The sequence below is a fragment of the Vanessa tameamea genome, chromosome 14 (assembly GCF_037043105.1).
Source record: "Vanessa tameamea isolate UH-Manoa-2023 chromosome 14, ilVanTame1 primary haplotype, whole genome shotgun sequence".
Classification (NCBI taxonomy): domain Eukaryota; kingdom Metazoa; phylum Arthropoda; class Insecta; order Lepidoptera; family Nymphalidae; genus Vanessa; species Vanessa tameamea.
In genome coordinates this window covers 5,340,171-5,346,170 of record NC_087322.1, presented here as the reverse complement: position 1 = coordinate 5,346,170, position 6,000 = coordinate 5,340,171, and the positions used below count along the sequence as shown (strand labels likewise).

The 6,000-nt window shown below is 29.4% G+C and overlaps 1 protein-coding gene across 13 annotated transcripts in view; it reads left to right on the top strand.

Annotated features, from left to right (window-relative positions):
• The first annotated feature begins 571 nt into the window (after positions 1–571).
• LOC113398625 (small conductance calcium-activated potassium channel protein) overlaps positions 572–6,000 on the top strand; it is a 238,953-nt gene continuing 233,524 nt past the window's right edge. For 10 of the 13 annotated variants that reach the window (XM_026637475.2, XM_064216875.1, XM_026637469.2 and 7 more), the window contains exon 1: positions 573–1,197. The gene's annotated coding sequence lies outside the window, so the exon portion shown is untranslated. Of the gene's footprint in view, positions 1,198–6,000 lie in introns of all 13 variants that reach the window. The other 3 variants (XM_026637464.2, XM_026637465.2, XM_026637466.2) reach the window with 1 other exon arrangement.

The window sequence follows — 6,000 nt, the reverse complement described above, 5'->3', positions numbered from 1 at the left end:
TGAAATCACCTAGAAATATAAAGTTCAATTAAAATACTCGCCTACGTAAATCGATCACAGATTAAAAATACGTCTTAGTCATTGATTTGTACAAAACGAATAAGGCTTCGTTATAACCAGGATATTGGATTATCTGTGAGTTAACGTTAGTACGATACGAACATAATTGTTAAGCAAAAGAGAGCCTCGCGTTAATAGCATTAATTATATTTGTTAACTTTTAACAGTAGCATAAGCTAGGTCATTAACCTTGATTCATAATATTTGAGTACAATTATATAACTACAAACTTCATGAATTTCCAAGTAACATGCAAGTAGTTACACATCCGATTTTATTCTTTCGTATTATACCTTGTCTGCGTTCACTTTAATGCGACTTACCAAAAGCAGACAGTTCACTGCATGTTTATTTTGATACTAACACCATCGCATTTCCTTCTAACAGTCAGGCATGGTTTTAAATACGTACATGAAAAATATAGCTATCCTTCTTACTCGTATTGGTAAAGCGCTAGACAATACGGTTAGCTTTTTCACTCAAGGAGCGACAATTTCAGAAGTGTAGGAAAAGCTTTCAGTCCGCGCTCGTGCGGCACGGTGATCGGATGTGCGTTCCTTCACGAATTGTGAATACACGCGGAGTATTTAAAACATTGCCGTTCGTATGGACGTAAATTTACTTTTCATGGGAAAATGGACACCGTTGCAACGAGTGTATTACTCGAGCGAAAATAATAAAAATAAACTTCAGACCGATTACAACTTTACGCTCAAATTACAATTTAATTAATATTGATGCCCCGAAGTGGATGTGTTTGTGGTGTATTATAAGTATCTATAACGTTTAGATTTTTATTCGCTTCTTATACATATTTTGTTTAAGCCCTTTTAACTTTTAATTAAAAATACCTATTGGTCCAATCGTGAGACTTATTTTAAAACTCATTTATAACCCTTAATATCAATGTAAATAAAACTTCATATCAGTCTACTATCCTTTATAAATATTTAATTGTATACTATTGAGAAATTTATCCGGTACGAGGACCAAGTTTGGATTGTACTGTAAAATAGTAGTTTTAATAGTGAAACGTACATTATAATATTAATAGTGATGTGTACATATAGTTAATATCTATCCGAAATATTATAACAACGAATACAACGAAGAAATTTTGATATCGACACATAATAGGTAAGATTACTTTACTCATAAACTGTTATTGTTTGACTTAGTTGTTTTAATTATTCGATATTAAGAGGTAAATAATTTTAAGCGTTAAAAACTGCATTGATTTTAAATTAATACCTATGTGGTATTATAATACCAATAAACACGGCGGAATCATAACAAAAAAAAAAGAAACAAAAATAGAACGTATACGATGCTCAAAATATTTCCGTTTGAAATGCCAAAGAGAATCATATGCAGAATTTGAATCTCAAGTTTGAATGCACTGACAAATCCGACGGATCATCGTTGGGATAATTATGGCAATGAAATTATGTTACGAACATTCTGGAATCTGTTTCTGCCTAAATACGCTAACGTAAAAGTCACAGGTTCGATTCTGATACATTTGGTTATTGTACTTATGCTGTTATAGTTTAAAGTACTCCTTATTCTTATCGGAAAGTACACAATAATAATAATTCCTTATAATCAGGACTTTATAAATTAATCAATTAAAAATAATCGATTTCTTAAATATACTATGATGTTATTTAATTCACATTTACAGTGTAGAGACATCTTTATTATATTATAATCATCTATTATATCTATAACATTCGTATATAATATTTAAAAACAACAAAAGAAAGTTCTTATCTATAAATGATATTTCAGTAACATTTAATGATTATAATATTCTTTAAAAAATATTTCAAAATATTAAAAAAAATAATTACAAAGTGTTTTAATAGTTTTGGTCAACTACAAAGAAATACATATATTTTTATTTTATTCATCTCTTAATAAATTAATATCCGTATAAGCAGGTACTGATTTCATCTATCATGTTCCTTACTATAATAGTATTTTGTATTAAAAAAAATAGTAATTAATAACATTAAACAGGTCACTGATTTTATTAAGAAACAAAGTCAATATTTAAAACGATTCCGGAATGTTAAATTCAAATAAACATTAATTTCAAAAGGAAATGGAATAAGATCTACGTTTATTTAAAAAAAGATACCATCACAGCCACGTCACAGGCGTAATTACTCTTCTTTTATCTCAGCATTATACCATTAACAAGAAGATATCTGCCAGTTGGGTGTTAATTGACAGTTGGATTGGAATACCGAAATGGAACGATGGACGATTGATTTGTAATTGAAAAAAAAAACTGCGAAAAATCTTTTGCTTTCGTTTTAATTATAGCTTCTATTTTATCATTAATAAAGTGCACATTTAAATAGAAAACTTTTATCGAAATTAAATTAGCTTTTTTTTAAATTCACAATTAATTTTATTCCAACGGAATGTTTTATTAGAATTGAAATTATAATGGAGCTTAGTACTAATTATTCAAAGGTTCAAATTTAGAACCGTTCAAATATTTTGTTCAATCGAATTTAAAGAAAAAAGTAGTGTCGATATTTAGTCCTCATTTATTCCGATGGAACTTAGTATAAAACACAACGGTTTCTTCGGAGTTGGGCTTTTATTAATAAGCATAATTTATTATAATAGCCGTGTTTAGGGTGGGTACTTAATAACATAGAGGTTATAAGCTGTCACATGTGGTATGTTCTCTAAGCACAATATTATTATGTATATTATAATTCAATATCAAAATCAAATCTTAATTATCTTTTAAAATAAATAATAGACAATATTTGTTAATAATTTATATTTTTTATTTAAACTGGCTTTTATAGCAGTCCAGGCTATGCTGGAATTTATTGAAGAATTCCGTTGCTTGTTTCCGAAACTAATCATCGGATCTTTAAGAAAATTGAATGAGACCATTTCGGACGAACTTTTTCAAACGAAAATAGAAATATCCTACCGTCTCCTTCTTTGAATTCGGTTAAAAAGACAATAAAGTTATTTATTTTTTAGACGAATGAATATTGAACAGTTCTACATAACAATTTAGGATGAGAATATTTTCTTGTTTCATACTTTTTAGATAGTGAATTGTCTGCAGTTTGAGTTGAGTTTTTAAACTTACTTTATTATTTTTCTCTATTATTTCTCATTCACTATTCTCGTATGATAAATTAATACTAACTTTTATGGAACATATTATAATTTTAAATATATTTTTTACCACTTTTGGGCACGTGTCGTGTCGGTCGTATGTTTTAGTTATAAAAAAATCTATGTCCTACCTTGAGATTCAAGCTCGTTTCGTACTAAATTTCATCATATTAGGGTCCAATGGTGTAGCCGAGTAAGTGTAACAGACAGACATACTGTCGAATTTATGATATTAATACAGACTAGTATAGATTCTAACATCGCAGTAGTGTTGGTGTTATGTGTTAGTACCATGATTTTTGTTTTCTTATTTTTATATTAGGCCCTCTATGCTCACGTATAGTGACTTCACGAAGACCAGCAATGTGCCTTAACAGACACGGCACATGCTGGTTCACCATTTTGAAGACCAAAACTCAAATAGTAGTTATTTTAAATACTAACCTTGACCGATTATTTCCTTTAGATTTTATAGTTTGTTAGTTAAAAGTTGTTGTTAATCTAAATCCTTTTTTTTTTTTCTTTTTAATTATACTAAATGTGGCTAAGACGTGAGAAATGAAAGCATTCACACTTAGATTTTAATACTTAACTCAGTTTCCGTCCTAGTAAATTACACTACAACTTTGTTATAATTCGAAGATTTACGAGTTAATTAATTTAGTTACACTTTAAAGGCTGTTTTATTTAAATTTCTCGAGTAATATACGAAGTGAGTCTATAAAATTTATAAGGTCCTTAACATTGTTTCGCTTTGCATATATTTATATATCCTTCCTATTATTGAAAATTGTTTACTAAACATGATTAGTTGTACCGCGGCTTTGCCCGCCTGGACTTCAGTCACTATCAGACTACATACATATATACAGAAATCTTTAATGTAAGCTGTGTTACTTCAGGATTAAATAGCTTTCAATGGTAAAGGAATTATTAAAATCCGTTCAATCATTTCAGAGTTTATCGATAACAAACAAACAAATCTTTCTTCTAAATAATATTTGCTGGATATAATGCGATTATTTAATATTAGCTCCTGTATATTCAGCACTAGTGTCAGCTAGAAAAAAAAAAAAAAAATGTGTTTCGGCGTTCTATGATTGAATTTTACATTATAACTTTGTTATTTTGTTTATCATAGTCAATGGTTGTTAGAAATAATGAATGGGAATATTAAACTGCAGCAACTAGTTCAATAGCCAAGCGGTATGACCACGGCTTAATCCTCATAATTAAATGGAGAAGTAAAATGTTTCTTATGCAAAATTATTTCTCTTCTGTCTCGTGTACTCAGTGAACTATCTCAATTCATAGTTATGGCCAGTGGTTAAAACACGTTTATTTCCGCGCAAAGAGAAATGAATTTACATGTGCTTCATTTGGGTTTATAATTCATTTATAAATTAGAAGTGGAATGTACATCAAGTATTTTCAAGAGGCTTTTATCTAGCACTTCCCGGTCATTACTTACGTTCATTGAGTTTGCTCATACTTAATGTTTTTATATTAAAATTATATTCTTTATAACTTCTAAGATTTATAATCGTTTAAAGTTTTTTATCCTGTTTAAGACATTTAGCACAAGTTTTAAACTACGTTTACTATAAAAAAATATACAATTAAAATTATTGTATCGATAAAATTTTGAGACACTGAATTATATATAAATCTTACGAAATAACTTTAGTGGACATACCGACATGGTATGACTTTAGTGACAAACGACACACGGATGAATAAAATTCCATTTAAGAAAACATGTGTTTAATGAAATTCCGTCGGATGTGTATCCGAGCCACAATGAAGTTTCGTGATGGAATAATGTATAAATCTTCTACTTAAGAGATTTACGGGCTGTTAGTTGCACTATAACTACATACGAGACATTTGTATTTTCTTTTTCTTTTTTTATGGTTATAGAAGGGCAATTGGGCTACTTGATGGTAAGTGGTCACTATGGCCCCTAGTCATGAGTACTGTAAGCAATATCACCAACCTCGGGAGCTAAGATGTTCTGTCGCTCGTGCCTGTAGTTTGGCTCACTCACTCTTCAAACCAGAACACAAAAGTACTATGACTTTAACAAAACCCTCCCACCAGTTTTTTTTGTTTTGACACAAACTCAATTTTCTTTTATTTTACATTAACTGTTATCAGGTATTGATTATAACGATGTCAAAGTATATTTTATTCTCGTTTCAATGAGAGCATGTAAACTAAAAAGGGGCCAATGTTTATACGCTGAAAGGTTTACTGGCTTCGTTACACTTCGTTTGCGTTACGAAGATTGAAACGCAATACATATTAAAATGTTGAATAATCATTTATTTTACGTATTATAAATTATTTTTTATTCAAATGTGTATACAATTTTCAATATGGCTTTTCTAATTAATATAGAAAGGCAGTTAGGAAAACATAACAGTAACGGGTCATCATCGTCCATATAATTTATAGTATAATTTGGCCTAATGTTTACAATCCTTACCCATTGAGCGTCGGTATGGGAATTAAGATTATGCTCGTTGTGTCTGTACACTGACTCACTTAGCCTCCAAATTGAAATAGCAACAGCTTGTATTATTTTTTACCATTTGATGAGCCCGTAAAAAGTCCTAGCCGAAAATTTCTTACAATCTTTATTTCATTTTATACAACGTTTGCAAATTGTTTACAAGGCAACTATTTGTGAGTATTTTACAAACGATTACTGTATTATATTATATTAATACAATATCAATATTAATAATATGATAATTTACTGGCATTTAAAACAGTTGCTAA